We start from the raw sequence: 11,476 nt of genomic DNA, 5'->3' as shown, positions 1-11,476 counted from the left end.
CTTCGGGGTCGAGTACGCCTTGTTACGACTTGGGGGTGCTCCCGGGTCGTGACACTTAACCAAGCTTTTGATGAGTGGTATCTACCTTCACCTTATTCTTCTCTGCTTAGCCTCCGGATTGAGTGTGGTGAAGCCAGGGGTCAGTGAGATCGCTCCCAATCAGTTGTTTCTTCAACAATTCTAAAAAGAGTACCCTTTTAAAATATGTCTCTCTATATATATTAATTATTATTTATTTCTTCCAAATCATTCAAAACATTTACTTTTCATTTAGTATTTGTTTTTGAATTCAATGATGTTTGACTATATACAATTTAATTTTAAAAACTGACCGATTGAAAAAGTTGACTCATTGTATGCCACATTTACTCGACTTATTTAATAATTTCAGAAATTGCACAGATTCAATTGGATAAAGAGCTAAACATTATGACTTTTGATGTTATTCACTTCAGGTATCACAAAGGTTGAAAGTATCATTAATTTGTTCGACTAATTATATTGATAATTTAATATTTCATATGTAACGAATGAACAGGGCGTAGAAAAATCCATCCTGAGAATAATATAAAGAAGAAGCACATTTTGTCACGACCCAACCCACTAGGTTGTGCGGGTACCTAATATAACACATAGATAAGAGAACCCTCACCCTCAACTTACTTTGAGCCATGTGGAAAATAAGTGTAGCATCATCTAACACCCTATAAAAATATGAAAACACCTTTAATTGTTTTTAAATCTTCAAGGTACTTATAAATGACCAACAAACCACTCCCCCCCCCCCCAAGGCCTAGTCTAAACACATAGGAGCTTCTAAGAGTAAATTTTAAAAATGAAATAAGACATAGCTCCCACCTTAATAAAAAGGAGTAGAGTCTATAAGAGATCATCATTGACTTCAACTATTAAAGATCACTGAATTCCTGCAACTAGGTTATGCCAACTTGCATAGTAAGAGTAGTCTCGGTAAAAATAACATGTACTTATAGGCATCATTAGTCAACCCGAGATAACCACACAATATAATATAGATAATCACAAAGTCATGCAATATAATAGTTACACCACCCCAACTCTCTACTCACATACTCATACTCTTTCACGGTAAATACTATGACTAAGCGCCCCAATTAAATCACCCTAAGGCCTCCGAAGGCTACATGTTATGTCACAATAATGTCAAATGATAGACTGGCCCTTCTATCACATTAATATCCACGAATACCAGGCCATCACTAGCCCTATCAACACATTTACTAGTACTTCTGAATTTCTCATGCCAATCCCTGGTCCTTTTAGATCAGTATATAGAATGGGCACCTTAGACCAACTCATCCTTAGCAACTTAATCTAGAAGCCATTACAAAACCAAGATCATTATGATTAATAATAGAAAACTAGAGGATTGAGTATCTGTAATCTCAATCATGGAGAATCCCAAGAATTTATATGAAAATGAACATTTAATTTACCTCCACCCTTAGAAGTGACACATAGCCCATAATTCCAATTCTTACACTGACTTACTGTTATATTATCCATGTTCCATATGGTCACATAGAAGCCAGAGCTAAGATTAACTCTCTTTCAAAGTAACCTAGACCGCTCAACGGTCCACCATGCAACAATTATATGGTAGGTCTTCTGAAAGAACCCAAAGCATACTGATAGTGTACCGATGTGGTACATGATCCATCCTTAGTTAATATATCGGCGTCGTACCGGAGCTATTCATAGTTAGTGTACCGGTGTGGTACCCGATCCTACCAAGAATCAAAATAATCATGCACAATCACATATAACAATGAGAAATACCACTTGAAAACCACAAGTCACAATAGCAAGTTCATTGAATGAGATTATATGCATGATGTCCTTTCATATGTCTTCCTACTATGCATTGCACAAATTATACTACTAACAGTAGACATGTATGCATACATAAACACGAAACATACAACCATCACCTATATGCATAAACCAATATTTAGCCACTTTTGAGTCCTTACTAGGTGATGCTATTGGGTTCTTGGGTTGCTTTTTCAATGGTTCAAGTTTGTGGAAGGTTGTGTCACTTCAGGAGGCATCCTCAATTCTTTTATTAGTTTCATTACTGTTTAGTGTACCTATCACGCTTAAAGGTGTATGTTTGGATTATTTTTTTGAATTGTCACACGAGTGTATTTTCTAGGCTGGTGGGATCCAGTTTGATATTAGGTAGATATTTACGTTAAGGTTATTTCATTCCTTACCTCATGTATTTCTTAGATATGATTTCTTTTACTATTTCTTTTTTGTAACTTCTAGATATTCACTTTTCCACTCTTCATTATTGTTTTAACTTTCCAAGCTCAGTCAGCCTATGATGCCTATTATTACATGTTATTTTGGTACTCATATTACACTCTATATTTACTTTGGTGATACAACACTCTACACCAATTACCAACACTGATATGGAGCCATTTGCAAGAAGACTCGGAGATGAGGGTGAGCTTATGATATTTTGGATCATACTTATTTCCTTATGTTATGTTTTGGCTAATCTCTTACTTTTGAGACAAGTCTGTATATTTTTGTCCACTTTTGGGACTTGTACATATATATATATATATATATATATATATATATATATATTATGTTGCTTTCTGTTATTATCTTTTATTGATCTTTTAAATTATATCCTGCAATTCATGTTAGTTATTGTTTCTGCCCTTACACCTATTACTTATCATTCTGGCTTATGGGTTAGCTTACCTACTAGTGGATAATAGTAGGTACCATCATGAATCAAGATTCCAGGTTGTAACAAGTTGGTATTAGAACCCCCCAGGTTCACTATTATCACCTGCACAGAGCAAATGTCTAGTAGAGTCTTGTAGATTGGTGCAGAGATGTTCTTATTCTATCTTCAAGAGTCTACAGAGCAACCTTAGGAATATTCTTTCTTTTGTACCACTTTTGTGGATCGTGCGTACTAGTTTTTTTAAATATTACTCGTTACATTCTTTCAAAGGATGGCTCATATGTGTGGCTCAATCGTCAATGGTTTTGCATCCTAGCCCCCTGATAGATCCCCAACAAGGGCAAAGGATGAAATTGAATGCATACGAGGGCAGCAACACCAGCCTGGGATTGACATATGTAACACCTCAAAAAATGGAAATGGAAAATATAGCATTTTGGGTTGTTGGTTGTTACCTACGAAACCTATTTGTGGTTCGTAGAAAGTTTTACAAGTTGTAGATAGCACTCGTAGGAATGAGGCTGAGATCTAGGAAATTTTTGTTTCTGATGTTTGACCTACAAATGAACAAGACAAGTCGTGGGATGTTTGACGAGTCGTAGATGTCTTCCGTAGGAAGGTTTCTGACTTAGGAAACTTATGAACTTAAACTTGCGTTCTACAGATGGGTTCTACAGACGTAGGAATTTGGACAGACCGTAGAAAGGTCTTGTGGAAAGTTAGATGAAATTTAGGTTTCTAAAGTTGGTTCAATGGTTAACCAGTACGGGCGGTAGAAAGTTCTATAGAACGTAGGATTGTCCGGTAGTTATTTCTTAAGGGTATTTGGGTCTTCTCCTATGCATATAATTCCTATACTATATATTTTGCCTATAAATAAGACCGTATAACTAATTTTACCCCTATAATCTACTGATTCTCCTTCATTTTTCAAAATCCCCAAATTTCCTCTAAATGTTTTTTCTCCAAGGCTCTCAAGGATTCTAGGGCTCTTCATGTTCAAATCTCCTTTCTTCATCAATTTTTTTGGGCTTCAAGATTAAGGTATGTAGGGATTTCATCAATAGGTTTCATTCACCTATTAAGTCCCCACATATTCTCCAATTCAATTTCCCTAAATTGGTTAAATTCTTATTCAATTCCTCAGGGGTATTAATTGTATTGATTTAAATTATTCAATTTTGATCATATGATGATTATTTAGATTCAATTGCATGGTTTCCAATCAATACTATATGAACTCATGCATTGATAATGATTTTGACTATGAACAAATAATTGCATGAAGTTGAAGAACAACTATGAATGAATGAAAGAACTTATGCATGATTTATAAAAAAATATTTTTTATGATCTCGGTTTCTTTAAGATAAGCATCGATTAATTGTGAAAGGATTTTCTCACATATGCATAGATTGTGAAAGCTTTCCTCACGTTAAGGGATCACAATTTGGTGAAAAGTTTTCTTGATCATGCATGATTCAAGGTTGAAGGAGCTATTATATCATATTTTTAGCTTGGATTAGTAACTTAATTGTGCTTGTCCATGCATGATGATACATTTTTGTTTATGATTGTTCCTTTAGGATTTTTTCTTAGCACAAAGAGGATATTGAGATGGTGGCTCTCCTGTTAGTAGAGGTTGGATTTCTTGTAGAAATCTCCTTGTCCCTAACTACTTACCCCGTATGTTGTCTTAAGTAACATAACTAGTGGATCCACCTAATCTAGAAGTTTGAGTTATTTTCCTTAGAAAGCAATGACATTTGTTTTTCTGTGGGGGAGCAAGACACCGCCTTCCACGTTATAGCTCACGTGGTCTATCTCAGTTAATAGTAAATATCCCACAAAATGAACCTAAATTGCTTTCAAAGGTTGTATAATTCTTACCCGATGAATTTAAGATGCATTTACTATATTCATGGTTTTACTATGATTATTTTGGTCGTGCATATCATGTTTTTAGATTATGTCCCCTTTTTTGCCATGATTCGTGTTTTATGCATAACTCTCATATTTAGTACATTCCATGTACTAATGCATTCTTGTGCTTACATTGTTTCACTAATGTAGTGTTTGATGACTCATGTCTATCCATTCGTGGCTAGTTGATCACTTTAGAGATTGAAGACTTGGTGAGTAGTTATACTCTAAAGATTGTGTCCCCTTTATTGCTTTCTTATGTCTTTTCTCTTGTATCAGATGTTGAACGTGTTTTACGGGTTTCCCAACCACTTCTTTTGATGTACTAGAAAGGCTTGTCCAGACTATGATAGACTTCTGCTTTAAATGTCAAACTCTTTATTTCATATGAGATTTCTTGCCTTTCTCTATTATGTTGTGTATATGTATCTACAATGTCTTGTGTAGGGCCTCTCAGGATCTTATACGTCATGTCACGTCAAGGGGGTACTTTGGGTCATGACAATAGAGAAATCTAGAGCTAGTGGCAGAACCTCAGAGCGCTCTAATTCCTTTTTAGTTGTTGGGGTCCAAGCAAGCATAGAAGCCAACCCGGCCAACTATGGTTCTAGACCTTTAGGCGGCTATCGCCCAGTTATTGATAATGTTGAAGGGCATGCAACAGGCCTTAACGACTTTCTTATCCTTATTTCTTGATTCCTGTATGAGCCTTGGGCTAGCTCAGTATTGTGAAATCCTTAGTTTAGGTTAGTAATATCTTGCTTATGCCTTAATATAGAGATGCTAATATCTTTGGGGTTGTTTTTCAATGTTTTATAGAAACTGGTGTGATTAGTACCTTAGAATGAGTTTTTGTTGACCTTTAGATATCATAGTTGCTTCTTGTGAGAATTTTTCTAGTTTTATACCCTTTGCTAGAACGAGGATTATGAGGTTATTTTTGCTTTACGAGGATTCACCTTATTAGACTTGTACATACGATGAGGTCCCTATCCCTTTTTAAAATTTGGATCTTTCAAAGCTTATTATTTCCATAGGATGGGGTTAGTTACTCTTTTTTTCATTTGGGTGGTATTTTCAAGTAGTTGTGGAGGTTTTTTAGTTCCTCATTCAAATATTGATTCTTTATAACCCCTTTTGTTGCCTAAATAGAGTTGTTTCAGCTTATGTTACCATTGTTGAGTTGGTTGAGGTATTTTGGGCTCGAGGCCTTGGTTGAGGACCAACTAAATTCTGGGTTACTTTTTGTTCTCTAGGAGTGAGGTGGTTGTTGTTTTATACTATGTGATTTGAACTTGTTATTTGGATGCTGGTGACGGCATGCATTGCATTGGTTTCTCATTATCACGTGACTATTGTATAACCCAGGGGTATGCATCGGTTCTCAATATAATCTTTGAGAAAGTTGGGTTTTTTCTTAAATTACTTTTAAAATGATATTTTTACGGGAGCCATACTACCTTTACTACTTTATAAATTCGTCTTACAGATAAAGGCACATCAAAGATGCGCTCACTTTTTACTTGACTGGTTAGAAAGTCGCTAACCCTTTCTATCCTTATTTGGTTATATTTTATCTCCGATCACAACGACGGACCAGATCTAAGAGAATTGAGGATATAAGACCTAGATCAGGACTAGGAAGGTATATACAGACGTTCTTGAGTCCTTCATGGATACGTCTATCTCTATGATCCATTCAACAAAAAAAGGGAGGCATATGGGTCTTATTCGTTGACTGGGATTGGGGGTTGGTGTATATACCTTGGAACAATTCACTTCGCACTTATGGTGCTGCTGATTTTACTGCATAACTCACATTCATTATTCATTGCCTAAGCTAAGCATAAAGTGAAAGCAGAAATAAATAATCAACCTCGACCATGACATTTAAGCACAAAGGCACAAGGTTCTACTTGACCACTAACCCGCACATACAAACAATGCCAAAACAATCCACTAATAAAATAAATCACCTATATGGATAAATATAGACGCATAACACAAAATAGGGGGTTCAAAACAAATAACAAGTATAAAACAAGTCACATACGTAGGTATTGTCATGAAAACCTCAATCCATATAGCATAAGAAATCAAGGGTTAAAAAGAGATGAGGTCACATATATACTAGTGATACCTACAACCTCAACCTATGACCTGCCTGAAGAAGCACAAAATGGTATGTGTCTAACCCCGAAATGAGCATATGCACTACCCCCTGTAATACTCATGACACGACCCCTAACTAAACGTATTGGGGCCTTAGGCCCGAACCGGTCGAGCTTGTCATATGCGATATTGAAAAGTACGGCACCGCCTAGAAAAATGTCCCATTTCACCACTTGAATAACACTTCTTACCCAAAATGACTTACTGGAATGGCTCGACTAAAACACAATGAACCTCGTCACTTGAAAGACCAAAATGCACACCCTAAGAGGTCTAACATAAATTCTATCTGCCATGGGTACCATAACTTGCCACATAACCACCCAGAACTTATGGTGCTCCCTCCATAGGTCTGGTAGGTTGAGGGTGGAAACAACCCTCACGGAGATAATGTCTACCCCCTGATGAGATCGTATCAACATTATACTAACAACGAGGCCTCTTAACCTATCATAGTACGTATGAATCACCGCTACTCCTCAGACCTCACATAACTAACAACCTGGTAAAAGTAGACCTGGTCATTATCAAGTGCTCCAATGCTTGACACAGTGGCAATATCAAACCTCCAATGAATTGCTAAGTCATGTCCCGCTCTATAAGAAATAATTTAGGAATGTGTCCTGCCTACTTGAGGAACTCAATCACTTACTCGGAAAACTATAAGGAACTTTGTTGGAAACCTACCAACTCAACTTTAGCATGTGAATAACTCACTGACCAACAACCACACTAGTTTGTGGTGTACCTTTAGGAAGAGCCTAAACTCCCAAAACTGAATCTCATGGATTCAAGGTGGCTACTAACTCTGTCGAAACCTAGTTTGCCCCTAGACCCCTTAGCTAATGTTGATCATTTTCGATGTCCTGACCCGTAATCAAAGACTTGATAGATGTCCCATTTTCATCCATTGAATGCCTCGTGCTATTCATCTATGAGAGAGTAGATTTTATAGAAGAAATTTTAGAGGTTAATCAAAGGGAAAGCACCCGATAGAAAATCAAGAATGGAATTCCTATGAATGCATTATATCTTCCCGAAGATATGATACGAACATCTCCGCTCCAAGTATCTCTCCATGGGGTTCTCCAGTTTTGTTTGTTCGTAAAAAGGATGGTTCACTTCGCATGTTTATTGATTATCGATAGTTAAACAAGGTTACCATTACGTAAAAGTATCCTTTTTCAAGGATAGATTATTTGTTTGACGAACACCATGGACCAAATTACTTCTCTAAGATCGACCTCCAGTCGGGTTATCACCTATTGAGGGCGAAGAGAGATGACATTACAAAAAAAAAATCAAGCTCTGTATGGTCAATATGAGTTTTTGGTTGTCTTTGGTTTAACTAATGTTTCAGCAACATTTATGGACTTGATGAATAGTTTAGACAATATCTTGACTTTTTTGTGATCATGTTTATTAATGATATCTTGATTTACTCACGGAGTGAGAATGAGCATGTTGATCATTTGAGTATTGTGTTTCAAGTTCACTAAGACCAACAACTATTTGCAAAACTTTAGTAAGTGGGATTTTTGGCTAAGATCTGTGGATTTTCTTGGTCACATTGTTTTTGGTGAGGGTATTAAGGTAGATCCTCATTAGACAGATGCGGTTATGATTTGGCCAAGACCTCTATCCCTTTGGGATATTCGAAGTTTCTTGGGTTTTGCCGGATATTATAAAAAGTATGTGGAAGAGTTTTCTTCAATTTCCTCTTCATTGACAGCACTGGACTAAAAGAAAGTTAAGTTCTTTTGGTAGGAAACGTGTGAGAAGAGTTTCCAATAGTTGAAGGATAGACTCACTTCGGCTCGTATTTTGAATTTTCCGAAAGGACCCGGTGAGTTTGTTGTTTATTGTGATTCTTCAAGGATTGGATTAGGGTGTGTTCTTATGCAAAATGTTAAAGTTATTGCCTATGCTTCAATTAAACTTAAGATTCATGAAAAAAAAGTATCCTACACATGTTTTGGAGTAAGCGCTAGTTGGTTTTGCCTTAAAGATTTGGAGGCACTATTTGTATTGTGTCCATGTTGATTTATTTACCGACCCAAAAGTTTGCAATATGTGTTCAAGTAAAAGGATCTAAATCTTAGTCAATGTAGATGGCTAGAACTCATGAAGGACTATGACATGAGTGTTCTTTATCTCCCAGCAAAGCTAATGTGGTGACCAATGCCTTAAGTTGGTTATTTGTGAATAGTGTTGCACATGTTGAGGCTGGTAAGAAAGAATTGGTTCATGATGTTCATAGACTAGTGTGTATAGGTGTTCGATTGGTAGATTCAAGTAAGAGTGGTGGTGTTGTTCATAGTTGTTCAGAATCATTATTTGTATCGGATGTGAAAACCAAGCAATGTCTTGATCTAATTTTTGTAGAGTTAAAGGAAGCGGTGCTTAAAAAGTTCGTTGAGGCTTTCTCCCAAGGGGGACATAATGTGCTTCGATATTAAGGTCGTGTGTGTATTCCCAATGTTGATGACTTGAGAGAGCATATTTTATCAAATGCCTATAGTTCTCGGTATTTTATTCACCCAAGAGCCACTAAGATTTATTGAGAATTTTGAGAGGTCTATTGGTGGAATGGGATGAAGAACGATATTGAGGAATTTGTGGGAAAATGCCCAAATTATCAACAAATGAAAGTTGAGCATGAGAAACCTGACAGTTTGGCTCAAGACATTAGCATTCCTACTTGGAAGTGGGAAGATTTGAATATGGACTTTATCATGGGTTTACCTCGCACTCTTCGACATTTTGATTCAATTTGGATTATTGTGGATCGAATGACAAAATCAACTTACTTTTTTCCCATTAAGACTTCATTCTTAATAGAGCATTATGCAAAGCTTTATATAAGAGAAATGGTAAGGTTGAATTGAGTGTCTTTATCCATTATCTTTGATCAAGGTACTCAATTTACATCTCAATTTTTGGAAGTCATTTCAGAGAGGTCTCGGTACCCAAGTGAAACTTAGCATGGCTTTTCATCCTCAGACAAACCGAGCATACTATTCATACATTAGAGGATATGTTGAGAGCTTGTGTAATTGACTTCAGAGGATGTTGGAATAATCATTTTCCTTTAATTGTGCTTACTTATAACAACAACTATCATTCTAGCATTAGGATGGTACCATTTGAGGCTCTTCATGGTAGGAGGTATAGGTCCCTTATTGGTTGTTTTGAGGTTGGTGAGGTCTCTTTGATAGGGTCTGAGCTAATGCATGAGGCTATGGAAAAGGTTCGACTTATTTGTGAAAGGTTGAAATGGCCCAAAGTCAACAAAAGTCTTATTCAGATGTTAGAAGAACATAATTATAATTTATTGTTGATGATTGGGTCTACCTACAAATTTCACCCATGAAGGGTGTCATTAAGTTTGGAAGAAAGGGAATCTTAGTCCCCGGTATATATGTAGGCCCATATCAGTTTTTGAGGCGCATTGGCAAGGTTTCTTATGAACTTGAGTTGCTTAATGATTTAGCATCGGTACATCTGGTATTCCATGTCTCCTAATTGAAGAAGTGTGTTAGAGATCTGACATCTATTGTTCCTTTTGAAGGTTTGGGAGTTACAGAGAATCTTTCTTATGAAGAAATTCAAGTTGATATGTTAGACTGGAAAGTCCAGAAGTTGAGAAACAAATAAGTTGCTTCTGTGAATGTTCTTTGGAGGAATTAGTTATTTGAGGGTACTACTAGGGAGACCGAAGCCAATATGATGTTCTGGTATCCTCATCTCTTTGACTCTGCTCCTACTCTAGCTTGAGGTAGTAGCCCCTCATGGTTCATTATTTCATATTCATGTGTTCTAGTCATTCTCATGTTTCCCTCATCTCTTTCTCTTTGCTCCCACCCTAGCTTGAGGTAGTAGCCCCTTATGGTTCATTCATTCTAATTCATGTGTTTTATTCATTCTCATATTTCCATATGCATGCATGTTCATCAAAAGCTTGATTTTCGATGTTATGATTTTAGTTGGAGTTATTCTCCATGTACATGTACCTTTTGTTGAAATTGCATTCATTTTGGTTTGTTAGTTTCTCACCTACTTTATTTATGTTAACTTAAGTCCCATTCGAGGATGAATATTCCCAAGGGGGATACATTGTAATACCTTGGAAGTAGAAAAATCAAAATGGAAAGAAAAATGCAGAATTTGGGCTGTCAGCAATGGATTACGAGTCCCATCTACAGACCGTAGAATGTCCTACGGGCCGTAGAAGGGAAACTGTAGAAGTTGGGTTGAGATTTTGGAAAACTAGATTTCTAAATTTTGGCCTACGTCTAAATAGGATGAATCATAGAAGTTATGACGGATCATAGAAACGTCTCGTAGGAAGGTCCCAAACATAGTGAATTTTTAGAGTCGAAGTTAAGTTCTACGGTTAGGGTCCACGAAGCATAGAAAGTACTACGGGCCGTAGACACTTCTCGTCCATAGTTTGTCCAATTTTAAGGTTTTTGAACTTTTCTACGGTTGACTAGGACAATCTGTAAAAAGTCCTACACACTATCGGTTCAAACCTTAGAAAGGGGTCAGCAGTTATTTAAGGAGTTTTTAGTTCTTTTCCATAGGTGTTTGATATAAAAACCATGTCTTTTTAATCCCTATATCAAGACC

The sequence above is a fragment of the Solanum tuberosum genome, unplaced genomic scaffold (genome assembly GCF_000226075.1).
Source record: "Solanum tuberosum cultivar DM 1-3 516 R44 unplaced genomic scaffold, SolTub_3.0 scf00247, whole genome shotgun sequence".
Classification (NCBI taxonomy): Eukaryota; Viridiplantae; Streptophyta; class Magnoliopsida; order Solanales; family Solanaceae; genus Solanum; species Solanum tuberosum.
The sequence above is the reverse complement of the archived record's forward strand: the minus strand, read 5'-3'. Positions refer to the sequence as shown.